Genomic DNA, 15,825 nt, shown 5'->3' with positions numbered 1-15,825 from the left:
ATATCCACAAATCCACCAGACAGCTTCTCTTACTTCTTCTGCTTCTTCTCCTCCTTTTATTTTTCCCCCTTTTCTATAAGTCCAATCAATCTGCTATTCCATTTTGCACCAGTATTTGTCCATCAAAATTCAAATTTTACAAATCCTTTATCTTACCAAATTGTATTTCATTAGCCAGTATTTTTAGTCTCTATTTTCTGCATAATCTTTTTTAGATTATTGCATTATAATCATCAATCAAACATTGTCATTCCCTATCTCTATTATCTTATCATATACATTTTTATAAAAGTCCGCTTGGTTCTTATTGGGCGCATATATCACAACTAGAAAAAAATTTTTTTTGACCCATTACTATTTCGATTATCAAAGTTCTACCTCTTGTGTCTGTATTTTTTGTTTAGCTATTATCTCCTCTTTAATGTATACTGCCACCCCTCCTTTTTTTTCTGCAATGTTGAATAAAATTTCCCCAATTTGTTATATTGTAAATATTTTTCATCTTGTTTTTGGATGTGCACCTCCTGAAGGCACACAATATCTACTTGTTGTTTAACTAATTTGGAAAATACATGTCTTCTTTTGGACAGTGAATTTAAACCATTCACATTTAATGATATTAATTTCAGTTCCTCTTCCATTCTTAATTTTGTGTCACTCGTTGCCTTTTTTGGATCCTTGTTCTTATTCCCTTTTCTCCTTGATGGTCTTTCTCCTCTTTACTTTTATCCTCTTGATCCTTCTCTTGTGTCTCCTGCCATTGTCCATCTTGACTGGCCGATTCCAATTCCTCCCTACTGCTATATTCTTCCTCTGAGCCAGCTAGCTGGTCATGCAGTTCTTGAGCTTTCTCCATACTATCTTTAATTTTTTTATCATTCCCGGAGACGAACATTCCCTCCGGAGTTGTTGTGACCCAGGCCCAAGTAGGTAGTAAAAAACTCAGTCAGTGAAAAAATAAACAAACTTTATTTGAACAGCTGAGAATTACTCATATGGATCCTGTATACATCATCTAATTCATTTATAATCTCTCACTTGTCCCTTTGCAGTGCATCTGCAATTAAGCCTGCCATCAGTATCCTTAGATCCTCTTCTTTTGCCTCCATGACATTTTGGAACCTCAGAAAGAAGGAGGCCCAGTCCATCTCCAAATGTTTCAATGATTCTTCTAATTCCTTATTCATACCAGACATTTTCCAATCTACCATTTCTAGATTTTTCTGAGTTTGCTCTGTTCTATTTTCAATAGTTTTTATTCTCTTTTATTTTTCTGGATCACTTCTTGAATTGCACCCATTCTATTGTCCAATTTGTGTAATTGTCTTCATCTCTCCCATTTCTAATTTTAGATCTAATTTAATTTCTCCATGATTTTTTGTCATATTTTCCTGGAGTTTTGCCATTGTTTCTTGTATTGTCATCAAGGTAAGCTTGCATCGCCTGCATATTTGGAATGGGGTTCGATTTTTCAGTAGTTAACATTCCTTCAATTAATCTTTGGTTCAATGGAGAAGCAGTCGGTATTGGGACTAATGGAACAGCCTTCTTTCCAGTTTTCAGGGTTGTAATAGTGGTCATTTCTCTTATAATTTTATGCTGCTCACCTAGAATTTTATATATATTCTCTCAAATTATCATCCAGTTTTATTAATCTAATTTGCATTATATATATTATACTTTCCTGTAAATTAAACTAATTCTCTTCTAGTCATTATAATTCTATCTCTATAAATCGATATTAATTTTAATATTATGTGTCAATAAATAGTATAGTTGATAATAAAAATAGTAAAGATAATAAAGATAATAAATATTAAATATTTAATATTTAAGTACAATAAATACAATACATAAAGTAAATACAATAAATATTCATTAATCTAATTGAGAGAATCAAGTTAATAAATATAGTTGATAACAAAGTTAATAAATACAATAAATACAGTTGGTATTGGGTACAAAAAATATGATTATATATTTATATAGCTATCACCACAACTCTATATTGTCTATTTACTAAGTTTCTTAAATAGATATATTCTTTGCCAGAGTGGTTAAATATATATATTTCTAAAAACTAAATCTATAATCTATAGCCAGCTCTAAAAATACTAAAAAGTATTATAAACATATAAATGTGGGAGAACGTTAAATTATAAAGCTTGAAAAAAGAAAAAAAGAAGGAGATATTTAAATATTTGAATATTATTAATCCCGTTATTTTTGCTGTTGCATTAGCTTCCGTCTTACAATGTCAGCTTCTGTCTGCCTGCACAATCATTCTCTCGCGAGCTTTCCTTCTCAACTGTAAACCTTTCATTTCTCTGTTGGAGCTCAATTTTCTGAATTTCAAAATATAGTTCCTTATTTGCAGTTTCTTATTTGCCTCAAGGAGTGAAGCTCCACTCCTTTCACTTTTTAACTCTTTACCATTATCTTCTGCTTACTATACTGCTTCCAATGCCAGAATGCCATCAATAGTTCAAAATAATCCTTTTCTGTTGGAGACTCACTCTGTATCTTTAATTGCTCCTCCAGTTGCTTCTTCACCAGTCTTCCAAACTCGGCTAAATCCACTGTTCACGTTATGCCTGCTGTACTGTCTTCTCTCCTCCCTTCCTTTTTCTTTGGCCGGCGTGTCTAGCCTCCAGGTCTGCCATTAAGGCAGGCTTCTTCCATGCCGGGTTGGAAGTTCTCTTCCTAGCGCAGTGGGAAACCGCACCTTTCCTCGCTGCCTGAGAATTCCTCCTTCAATTGTTTGTCCCTCCAGGACAAAACCTTGCCTCTCACAGCCCTCAATCCCTAGAAACCTGGCACAGGGAAGAGAGTACTGTTCTTTGAACTGCCATGGCATGACGTGTGCAATGTATTTGACTTTTGGAGAGAATTTTTGGAGGAAAAATGCATGTTACTGATTGGCTGGTGCCAGAGCCAGAATAGTATATAAGGAGAGCTTCTCCTATGGTTCATTTGCTGGGTTCACACCATTCGATAAAGAGCTGTTGTTACACAAGACCTGTCTCCTGCCTCCTCAATCACCCGATATAACATTGGCAATGAAGGTGGGATCAAGGTAGGCAGTGAGACCTCCCCCAAAAAAAGAGCTGACAGCTTTTGAACTCAGCCAAGTGTCAGGGCGGCAACAAAAATGCAAAGACTAACATGATGTCAGCATACACACCGCCAGCGCCATTCGATCCAGCCAAGGAAAAATGGGGATAGTACACGGCATGCTTTGAATGCTTTCTTGAAGCAAACAACTTCCAGGGGCTATCAGACAACCGAAAACAGGCGCATTTCTTGAGTCACTGTGTTCCCAATGTTTTTGATACTGCAGAATCCCTCTCCGAACTGACCCCGGTACAGTACCTTGGCAGATCCTCCAGGTGACTCTAAAGGCACACTACGCCCTGGTCCCCTCCAAATTCATACAGAGGTATGAATTCAGGCAACGAACTCAGCGAGAGGGAGAGCCGATCAGCGCGTACATGGCTGCCCTACACAAGGCTGCAATGCATTGCGAGTACCGAGATCTCAATGATGTGATCCTAGAGCAACTAATTTGCAGCATTAGAGACATTCAACTACAGAGGTGCCTATTAGCCAAGTCTAACCTGACTTTACATGTAGCTCTAGATGAGGCTAGAGCACATGAACTATCTACAAAAGCTGCTGAGACCTGCAGAGACCAGTACCACTCCAATCTTTGTCAAAAACAAGAGTACACAGAGAAGAAGCCCAACTCGAGAGTGAGGATGAAGAGGAAGAAGAAAACGTGTGTAACAGAGAGACAGGGGCACGAAGAAGACAACAGCTGTGCTAATTGTGGAGGTTTCCACCCGCGAAGCACATGCCAATTCAAGGACACTATATGTAGGCAATATGGAAAAAAGGGACATTTGGCGCAGGTGTGCCGAGCAAACCAGCCTTCCCACCAAAAAAGTAGAGCTGTCACTAAGCCACCCAACCAGCAGCTGCCATTCTTTTGAAAGAGCCAATCACAGAAAGGCACAAAATCAAACAACTCTGGGGCTTTCCAAACAAGGATTGGCCAAGCCATGGCCACCCCTGAAGAAAAGATGCACATGATTGTCAAGATTGAAGGCGTCCCATTTAAAATGGAGATAGACTCCGGCTCCTCTATTTCCATAATGTCCTGGACCAGATTGAAAACATCTTTGCCCAATCTTCGAAAGAGCCAGCTACAACCACAGCAACTGAGGGTCCGAGACTACCAAGGGAATCGAATCCCTGTCGAAGGCATCGGCACGTTTTAAGTGAAATACAGGCAACATGCCAGGAGCCTGCCTGTCACTATCGTCAGTGGAAACCTCCCTAGCCTTGGGACTAGACTGGTTCTGAGCCCTGGGATTGGGGGTCACCGACGTCCACACCATTGGGAGCAGCCTGAAAGAACACCTCCTCTATGAATTCCAAGACGTTTTTAAGGAACGCTTGGGCAAGTATGTGGGGACCCCTATTTCTTTTAATCTAGACCCCTCGGTAGCCCCAGTTAAATTAAAAGCCAGGCGGGTACTGTTCACTCTCAAACCTAAGATAGATCAAGAGCTCGATAAACTAGTTCAACAAGGTGTCTTAGTCTCCATTGATCAGACCAAATGGGAAACTCCCATAGTGACACTGGTCAAGCCAGACAGGTCTGTCCACATCTGAGCGGACTACAAAGCGACATTGAATAAAGCCCTACAAAAGAACGCCTACCCAGTTCCAATAGTACATCCAATAGTGCACTCCCTAGGCCTGGGTAGGATATTCGCAAAATTAGATCTTGCGCAGATGTACCAGAAACTGCCGATAGATGGCACTACAGCAGAAGTGCAAACAATTGTAACTCACAGAGGTGCTTTTAAATGTACCTGATTACAATTTGGAGTCAGTGTAGCCCCCGGTCTGTTCCAAAGCGTAATGGAACGTCTGCTGCAAGGAATACCTGGGATAATACCCTATTTTGATGATGTTTTGATAACTGCAACAGATGAGGAGACAGACCGATTGAGGAGAGTACTGATTGTCTTTAGAGCTGCTGGACTGCAGGTCAAACTTAATAAATGCCAGATCGCAGTGCCAGCTGTTGAATTTCTAGGATACCGGATTGACCAATCAGGCATACACCCCACCGAGAGTAAAATTAGAGCTATAAAAAAGGCCCCCACTCCAAAAAATAAAGCTGACCTACAAGCTTTTCTGGGGCTGTTAAATTTTTATTCCATGTTTCTAAAGAACAAGGCTACCATTGTGGAGCCCCTCCATAAATTGCTTGTGAAAAAAAACACCGTGGATCTGGGGAAAAGCAGAATCTGAGGGGTTTGAAGCCGTTAAGGGACTCCTGTCAGCAAATAGTCTCGTTATCCAGTACAACGGGACGCTTCCCCTTGTGCTAGCTTGCGATGCTTCCCCCTTTGGTGGAGGTGCAGTCCTAAGTCATAAACTACTGAATGGGTTAGAGGAGCCCATCGTCTATTTCTCTCGCACCCTGTCCAGTGTTGAACGTAATTCCAGCTGGACAGGGAGGCCCTGGCTATCATGGCGGGAGTAAAGAAATTTCATGACTACCTATTTGGGAGGATGTTTGAACTGGTCACCAACCATTGCCCCCTGCTGGGACTGCTGGCAGGAGATCGGTCCACCCCAGTGGCCCGAGCCACAAGACTGAGTAGGTGGTCCATTTTCCTGGCCGCCTACTCTTACCACTTGACCCATCGACCCGGCCGAGAACCAGACCTACTGGATGACCCAACCCCAGAATCCCAGTCTTGCTGATAGACTCTTTGGACTCTGGGCCTCTCACTTCTGCTGAAGTGGTGAGAGCCTCTACTAAAGACTGTATTTTGAGAACTGTAATTGGCTGGGTGCATAGGGGGTGGCTAAGTGGCTTGATTGGAGCGGGGATTTCAAACAATTTTTTACCAAGTGGTACGAATTGTCCACCCAAGGGGATTGTTTATTGTGGGGCGATCACATTAGGGTTCCCCTCTGTTTACAGGAAAAGGTTCTGGAAATGTTACATGTTGGTCATCCCAGGATTGTGAGAATGAAGGGGTTAGCTAGAAGCTATGTCTGGTGACCCAACATGGATGATGACATCAAGAAATGGGTCGCAAAATGCTCTCCATGCCAGGAGTCTAGGTTAGCACGCCCGGTAGCCCCGGTTAGGGAATGGGAAAAACCCCGAGGCCCTTGGGCACATATACATATAGACTTTGCTGGTCCTTTTCATGGCCAAATGTTTCTAATAATTGTGAATGCTTTCTCGAAATGGCTGGAGATTATCCTAATGAAATCTACCACAACAGAGGCAGTCATTAGGGTCCTCCAAAGGCTGTTTGTGACACACAGACTACCAGACACCCTGGTATCAAATAACAGGCCCCAGTTCACAGCTACCCAGTTCGAGGAGTACCTCGAATTCACCATGTGCTGTCAGCACCATTCCATCCGGCCTCAAATGGCCTGGCAGAATGGTTTGTAAGGTCTGCCAAAGAAGCGTTGGCCCGGCTAGGGCCAGGGGACTGGCAAGCTAGGATAGACACCTTCTTAGCAGTCAAACACGGCACACCATGCATGGCTACAGGCTGCAATCCAGCTGAGCTGTTAATGGGAAGGAGACTCCGCTGCCCATTAGATAGGCTCAACCTGAACTATTCCCCTGACAGCTACCAGGGAACTGGGAACAGAACTAGGGGATTTCCTGTTGGACTCCAGTATTTGCCAGAAACTATGCTGAGGGGCCCATCTGGCTGGCCAACCACATAGCTGAAATTACTGGCCCAAAGTCCTACACAGTGGACATAGGCGACGGGAGGATCTGGAGAAGGCATATTGATCAATTACGCAAACGCTTAGAAACTGAACCAGTGCCACAACGGGAAAAACCAGTCCCTGACTTCCACTCAATTCCTCCAACAGCTACCTCAAGCCCGAAGTGGTCGGAGGACTTACATGAGGAATTTGGTGTCTATTGCTGCCCTCCTGAACAGACACTCTCAACCGAAGAAAAATCCGCCCACAAACAAATCCAACAGGGCCCATTCGACGAGCTGGGAGGAACAGAAAGTCCCTCCGACCAGCACAACTCCCCACCTAGAACTGAGCTGCGCAGGTCAACTAGACATAGGGAACACCCTAGTTACCTGCGTGACTACATATGTAAATAGTTGTAAATTTCTGACCCAAGTGTCTTCTGGGAAGGGAGGGATGTAATGTATTTGACTTTTGGAGGGAACTTTTGGAGGGAAAATGCATGTTACTGATTGGCTGGTCCCACAGCCAGAATAGTATATAAGGAGAACTTCTCCTATGGTTCATTTGCTGGGTTCACACCATACAATAAAGAGCTGCTGTTACACAAAACCTGTCTCCTGCCTCCTCAATCACCCGATGTAACAACATCACCACCAGAAGCTAAGAAAATTATACAATTTTCTTAATCACCCTCTCTTCTGCTCCTGTTAATATCTTATCCGGTTTTGTCACTTCCATATAAAAACCATATAATTTAGCATCTTTTTCATATCTAGATTGTATTTACAGCTGTGTATACCAAACCATATCAATCCTGTTTTTCCAATTCTTCTTTCATTTTAAGTTCCCCCATTTAAGTTCCCCCATTTCTGACAAAATATCTTTATATATAACAATATTTCCCATATTAATGATAATATTTCCCATATTTCCCATATTAATGATAATGATAATGATATTTTGATGTATCATCAAAAGCCAAACTGGTAACTTCAAGTAATGTTGTTCTCTGATTTTCTCCCATACATTATATGTCTTTGAAAATAACCATGTATCTTATTTTTCCCATGTTATAAAAAAGCATGCCAACCCAATTGCAAGTCATGTCCCTCCAATGTCAATAATCTTGTATTTCTCAATACAATCCATTCTTTCATCCATGTTAACACTGCTGCCTGGTAGTATATTTCCCAATTTGGTAGTCCAAACTCTCTTCTAATTCTTGTTTCTTGTAAGATTTTTAAATTAATTCTTGTTTTCTTCCCCTGCCAAATAAATTTCATTGTTATTTTATTAAGGTTTTCAAAATGTTTTTTCTCTAATTTTATCGGGATTGTTTGGAATAAAAACAGTAATCTTGGTAATATGTTCATCTTAATTGTTGCTATTCTTCCTATTAACGATAATTGCAATTTTTTCCATCTCTCCAAATCTATCTCAATTTGTTTTATCAGTTTATAATAGTTATCTTCCTTAATCGTTACACATCTTGCTGTTAGTTGAATCCCTAAATATTTTACTTTCTTTGTGATCTGAATATCTAACTTCTTCATTAACCCCCTTTTCTGCTTCTCTGTAACATTTTTCACTCGCGGCGCTACTATATTAGGTCCAGAGGTGATGAGGGAGGATCTCGTTCCAGTTCATCAAGGTTATTCCATCAGCACAGTAAGTGGGAGGGGCAGATATGGCGGAAGCGGGGGGCCACATCGTGTTTCGGGAGTACGCGCTCGCTGTTTAAGAGCGATCATGTGCTCCGGCCCCTCAGACTTTTCCCGTTCCCCGAGTGACCAGATTCCCCAGAGCTTGGACCTTCACCTGATGCTATGCAATGCGAGGTCCGTGGTGAACAAAGCCCCCCTGATTTCCGATCTTATTCAGGAGGGGCCCGCAGACCTTGTGGGCATTACGGAAACCTGGTTGGGCACGGAAGGGGGGACTCCCCTGGTTGAGATGTGCCCACCAGGTTTCTGAGCATTCCACCAGCCGAGGGCCCAAGGTAGGGGTGGAGGGGTGGCGGTCATTATCAAGGAAAGTCTAGAACCGAGGGAGACCACTGTACTTCAGATATCTGGTTGTGAAACCCTCTATGTGAAGTGGGGCTGTAGGGCTCAGGTGGCCTTGTTGATCACGTACCTGGCTCCTTGCTGCGTGACAACAGCCCTGCCCGAGTTGCTGGAGGTGCTTGCCGGGTTGGCGGTTGAGACCCTCAGACTGATGGTCATGGGGGATTTCAACCTGCCAACAACCGGCGCGGCATCTTCGGCGGCTTGGGAGTTCATGGCTTCCATGACAGCCATGGACCTGACTGAAGTAGTGGACAGCCCTACTCACATTGGGGGAGGCACACTAGATCTGATTTTTATCTCGGGTCAGTGGATGAATGATCTGGAACTGGGTGATATAGTCGTTGAACCTTTGTCATGGTCGGATCATTCTCTCCTTCGTCTGGACTTTCGGACCGCTACCCAACACTGCAGAGAGACGGGACCAATGCGTTGGTTCCGTCCCAGGCGCCTGATGGACCTGGAGAGGTTCCTGACGGAGCTTGGGCCATTTCCTGAGGAACTGGTCCACAGCATGGCCGAAGAACTAGTACGTGGCTGGGGCTCTGGACCATGTCGTGCCTTTGCGGCCTCTGACCCGGCGTAGGTCTCAACCAGCTCCTTGGTTTACTGAGGAGCTGAGGGAGATGAAATGCCAGAAAAGACACCTAGAGAGTGTCTGGCAGTCTAGCCGTTCCGAAGCTGACCGAACACTGGTTAGATCATTTATTCAGACCTACCTGGTGGCATTGAGGGAGGCTAAGCGTATATACGTTTCCTCCCTTATTGCATCGGCAGATAACCGCCTGGCTGCCTTGTTTTGGGTGACCCGCTCTCTCCTGCAGCAGGAGGCGCGGGATGACCCCTTGCAGGGCCGAGCCGAGGATTTTAGTAAGTATCTGCACGATAAAATTGCTCAGCTCCGAAACGGTTTAGACCAAAATTGGGTAGATCCAGGTGAGAGGTCAGAGCCTCGTCTTGTTGAGACTGTTTGGGATGAGTTTGATCCTGTGACTCCTGAGGATGTGGACAGGTTGCTGGGTAGGCTTAATGCCACTACATGTTTATTGGATCTGTGTCCCTCCTGGTTGGTGCTGGCCACACAAGAGGTGACACAGGGCTGGCTCCAGGGAATTATTAATGCTTCTTTGTTGGAGGGGGTTGTCCCTCCCGCCTTGAAAGAGGCGGTGGTGAGATCCCTCCTCAAGAAGCCTTCCCTGGACCCGGCCATTTTAGGTAATTACCGTCCTGTCTCCAACCTTCGCTTTGTGGCGAAGGTTTGTAGAGAGTGTGGTGGCATGTCAGCTACCCCAGTTCCTGGATGAAACGGTCTATCTAGACCCGTTCCAGTCGGCTTTCGGCCTGGATACAGCACAGAGACAGCTTTGGTTGCGTTGGTTGATGATCTCTGGAGGGCTCGGGACAGGGATTATTCCTCTGCCCTAGTCCTACTAGATCTCTCAGCGGCTTTTGATACCATCGACCATGGTATCCTGCTGCACCAGTTGGAGGGTTTAGGAGTGGGAGGCACCGTTTATCGGTGGTTCTCCTCCTACCTCTCTGACCGGTCGCAGACAGTGTTGGCAGGGGGGCAGAGATCGACCATGAGGCGCCTCATGTATGGGGTGCCGCAGGGGTCGATTCTCTCGCCCCTCCTGTTCAACATCTATATGAAGCCGCTGGGCGAGATCATCAGTGGCTTTGGGGTGAGTTATCAACTGTATGCTGACGACACGCAGCTGTACTTTTCCACCCCGGGCCACCCCAATGAAGCTGTCGAAGTGCTGTCCCGGTGTCTGGAAGCTGTGCGGGTCTGGATGGGGAGAAACAGGCTCAAGCTCAACCCCTCCAAGATGGAGTGGCTGTGGATGCCGGCATCCCGGTACAGTCAGCTACAACCACGGCTGACTGTTGGGGCGAGTCATTGGCCCCAATGGAGAAGGTGCGCAACTTAGGCGTTCTCCTGGATGGACGGTTGTCTTTTGAAGAACACTTGACGACTGTCTCCAGGAGAGCTTTTTATCAGGTTCGCCTGATCCGCCAGTTGCTCCCCTTTCTTGACCGGGATTCCTTATGCACAGTCACTCAAGCTCTTGTTACCTCTCGCCTGGACTACTGCAATGCTCTCTACATGGGGCTCCCCTTGAGGAGCACCCGGAGGCTTCAGCTAGTCCAGAATGCAGCTGCGCGGGTAATAGAGGGACCTGGTCGGAGCTCCCATATAACACCAATCCTGCGCAGACTGCACTGGCTGCCTGTGGTCTTCCGGGTGCACTTCAAGGTGTTGGTTACCACCTTTAAAGCGCTCCATGGCTTAGGACCGGGTTACTTACGGGACCGGATACTGCCACCGTTTGCCTCCCACCGACCCGTGCGCTTTCACAGAGAGGGACTCCTTAGGGTGCCGTCAGCCAAGCAATGTCGGCTGGTGGCCCCCAGGGGAAGGGCCTTCTCTGTGGGGGCTCCTACCCTATGGAACGAGCTTCCCTCTGGACTTCGCCAACTTCCAGACCTTTGGACCTTTCGCTGCGAGCTTAAGACCTATTTATTTACCCGTGTCGGACTGGCATAGAACTTTTTAGTTGTTTTTAGGGTTTTAAATTTTTAAATTAGGTTTTTGGATTTTAAAGGTATTTAAATTCGGGCTAAATTTAATAAGTTTTTTAATTGATATTTTATTGTATGTATTTGATTGCTGTTTTTATACTGCCTGTTCACCGCCCTGAGTCCTTCGGGAGAAGGGCGATATACAAATTAAAAAAATATTATTATTATTATTATTATTATTATTATTATTATTATTATTATTATTATTATTATTATTATTATTATTATTATTATTACTACTAACATCTTAGTTTTCTCTTTGTTGATTTTCAATCCTGCCACCTCACCATATTCTTCTATTCTTTCTAGTAGTTTTGGCCCTGTTTCTTGCGGATCTTCTAAGATGAACACCAAATCATCTGCAAATGCCTGTAATTTATATTCTTCATTTTTTATTTCCATACCTTTTTTCTCTTTATCCAGGCTTATATTTCTGTTTAATACCTCAAATGTCAATACAAATAATAATGGGGATAAAGGACATCCCTGCCTTGTACCTTTCATAATATTAACCTTTTCAGTCATGTCTCTATTTACCATCATCTTTGTTAATTGTTTATGATATATGATCTTGATCATTTTAACAAATCTCTCCCCAAAGTCCATACCTTTTAATTGCATCAGTATGAAATGCCAGTTCACATTCTCGAACGCCTTCTGTGCATCAAGAAAAATCAATGCTATTTGTTTCTCTGGATTGCTTCATAATATTCCAGTGTGTTCAAGATTATTCTCATATTGTCTCTAATCTGTCTCTTGGGTAAAATGCCATTTTGGTCTGTTTGTATGAATTCATTTAGGAATCTCTAGTCTTTCTGCCATTATAGAAGTAAATATCTTGTAATCTGCATTCAACAGGACGATTGGTCTATAGTTTTTTATCTGTTGTAAATCTGAGTCTTCTTTCAGTATGAGAGTGATATATGCCTCCGTCCACAAAGTTGGTATTTTCGCCTCTAACAATAATTAACTAAATACTTCCAACACTGGTTTAGGTTCCCATGATGGCTGTGGCTATCATTGATCTTCAGTGTGTATTCCCTCATTTCTAATCTAATTGGTATTTAGGACAGCTTTTTGCAAACAAAGAAACTTTTTGTATTTTTGTATAGGTAATCCTCGACTTACAACAGTTCATTTAGTGACCATTCAAAGTTACAATGGCAGTGAAAAAGTGACTTACGACCATTTTTTCACAATTACGACCATTGCAGCATCCCCACAGTCACGAGAGGCCGGGTGAGGCAAAGCTATCCTCGACATGAGTAGCATTGTTGGCCACGCCCACCCAGTCACATGACCAGCCAGCCACACCTACCCAGCTAGTCATTAGGGTAGAGAACTAGTTATTAAATTATTTGAATCCCACCACTGCGCAAGGCTGCACCCCTGCACTGTTTTGGGATGTGAGGCTGCCCCCTTGCATTGTTTTGGGATGCAAGACTGCAGCCCCGTGCTGTCCAGGAGGCCACATGCCCACCTGCCTGGCCAGTGTCAGAAGAAAGGATTCCCTGTGGGACAGAAGTTTTGTCTAGAAGCCAGTTTGATCATAAGTAATCCAAATATTATATCTCATATTTCTCACAACTAGATATTTTTAAATTGCACACTTGAAGCATAAGAACATAAGTAATTTCTTTTATTATTTAGTAGAATCAAATTCTATTAACAAAGAAATAAGTACGGGGTGGGAAATTTGGCGAAGCTGAAATTGCTGTTCACTTCTTGCATGATCCTTAGCTTCTGCAGCTTCATCTACTATTATTTCCACTTTAGAATGAAAAGGGCTTAAAGTTGCAAAAATAATAGTTTTATACTAAAGGAGCATTTCTCAGGATGCTGCATTGTCTATTTAATGCAACCACATGGAATGATCACAGAATACAAACTTATAAATTGATAACTTCCCTTGTACTACAATCATAGTATTTGTAGAGTCCTTGGGGTAAAGGTATTGGAGGGGAAGCATATTTCCTTATTGGAACCACTCATCAAACAAAAAAGCAGAACAAAAAAGCTACCGTATATACTCGAGTATAAGCCGAGTTTTTCAACACATTTTTTGTGCTGAAAAACGTCCCCTCGGCTTATACTCGGGTCTATACGGCTTATACTCGAGTTTTTTTTTTTTTAAAGCCCCTCGGCTTATACTCGAGTATATACGGCTTATACTCGAGTTTTTTCTTTTTCACATTTTACGGACTGAAGCCCTGCCGGTGCAGTGAGAGGGTGGGGTGGGGGCCGCCAGCCTTCTCAGCTGAGGGAGGAGGTTTCCCAACCGGTAGGTGCCTCATTTCCCACCCTCGGCTTATACTCGAGTCCCCAGTTTACCCCAGTTTTTGGGGTAAAATTGGGGACCTCGGCTTATACTCGGATCGGCTTATATTCGAGTATATACGGTATCTGGGCCCCATACAGTGGATTCAAAGCATCCCTAACCTTGTCTTTTCCTGCAAGGTACAGGCCATGTACCAATAGCTTTGCCCTCCCCACTTTCTTGTTTTGAATATCCTGTCCAAATGTAATTGGATTTTTTTGGCTTGGAACCAAAGGTATCTAGGCTCAGACTGCCCCTTCTTCTGTCCCAGACAGGACATTTTATGGTGATACAGTTTTCTTTCAGATAAATAATTGATGGGTATTTAGTTATGAGGAAGAAGATGTCTCTTTCAGGAATAGAAATTAAAACTATTTTATTTTAACAAGAAAAGAAGTAAAAATATACAGAGAAAATTGGGATAAGAAAATGAAGAAAAAAAACCACAGAAATGATACTACAAAAGTTTTTCTTTTGTATTATTGCTAAACATAATATTTCAAAAGCAGGGGAAATATGAAGGGGCATAAAAGTGCATTTATTACATTTTTCTTAGAATAATTGGCTGAACTAATTGTTACTAATTTAGGTAGTAATTTATCAAATCAAAAACACAATATGCAAAATTTGCAAACTTTATATTTTTGTCAACTGTAAGTTCAAAAAACAGAAGTGATGTAAGGACCAGCCTCTCCCTCCCTTCCAAGAAAGTACGAACTCTTGAAAACTTTGTATTTAAAAAAGAATCCTTTTATTGAAAAGGGATGAAAGCAAGTCAAGATTCAAAGCAGGCTCTGAGGTCCCTCAGGGCATACAGTTCAGGATAAAGGAAATTAGGAACTCCTCCCCACAATCTGATGTGGATTCCGACCAATCTGCTGGTGTGAAGATGATATCACATCAGCCTCTCTGAGAAAGAGATAAGAAGAGCTTCTCAGGGCCATCTTGCAATCCACACATTTCCCCCCCCCCCTCATTTCCCAGGAGGTGAGAATTCTCCAGGCACTCCTGGTGACAGACAACAGTTGTAAATCAGGTTAAAGGTTATTCAAAGAGGACCAGGCAGGAAATAGGATATTTAGGATACGTAGGAAAGAGAACTAAATGTGACAAATCAAAATCCCCCTCTTCTTCCATGAAGAATGGATCTGACAGGCGAATTTGTGGTATGGAATCATTTCTCAAATGAAGCTGTTCAGTGAAACAGAATCTTTATATCATTGTATCTTTGGAAAATATAGCTGATGTGAAAATTTTTACAATGTACTCTATATGTATGGTGTTTGCAATTCATAGCATTTATTTCTTAATCAAGCTAATAATATTTCATAACTCAAAATAGTTCTTGAAATCCACTATATTTATTAATAAACCCTTATTAATTTTTTTAATCAATGTGCTCTGAACAATAGGGGGTTATAAAAATTGACTTTATATCCAAGGTGCTCCCATATCTCCAAAACGTATGAAAGAAAAATTTGTTTTTTGTTAAATAACAGTTAAGTAACTATAAACAGGCAGGTGCAAAAGTTATCCTCAGGGGAAGACAAAGAATATTTCACAGCTTTTAGATCTATGACATAAAAGGTACATGAGTCAGAAAATATGCTTGCGGAATGGCTGGGAATGGAATTGCTCAAGCACTTTATGAAATACAGATATTCCTTGATTTACAACCATTTGCTTAGCAACTATTCAAAGTTATAGTGGTGCTGAAAAAGTTGATTTAAGATTGGTCATTGCACTTATGACCATTGCAGAATCCCTGCAGTTGTGTGCTCAAAATTCAGACACTTGGCAACCAGCATGTATTTAAATTGTTAAATTATTTGAATCCCACCACTGGTTATAACCATCACTTTGAATCAGATTCTGAAGCAAAGTGGCACCCAATGCAGGTCACGCAGCTGATGTGTTACATTTGAATTCTTGGTCGTGCAAGATTTGTAGAGGCTGAAGCTTCCAAGTACTTTTCAAGCGTAGCCCCATGTAGAGCATGTTGCAATAGTCCAAATGAGAGATGACCAGAGCATGAGTGACTGAGCAATGTGATCTTTAGCGGATAAACTTTTTAATACATAGTACAAATCT

The 15,825-nt window shown here is 42.6% G+C and overlaps 1 protein-coding gene across 11 annotated transcripts in view; it reads left to right on the top strand.

Annotated features, from left to right (window-relative positions):
• Positions 1–15,825, top strand: part of PDE4DIP (phosphodiesterase 4D interacting protein) — a 473,453-nt gene that overhangs the window by 343,706 nt on the left and 113,922 nt on the right. The window lies entirely within an intron of this gene.

This window comes from Ahaetulla prasina, chromosome 3 (genome assembly GCF_028640845.1).
Source record: "Ahaetulla prasina isolate Xishuangbanna chromosome 3, ASM2864084v1, whole genome shotgun sequence".
Lineage (NCBI taxonomy): Eukaryota > Metazoa > Chordata > Lepidosauria > Squamata > Colubridae > Ahaetulla > Ahaetulla prasina.
The sequence above is the reverse complement of the archived record's forward strand: the minus strand, read 5'-3'. Positions and strand labels throughout refer to the sequence as shown.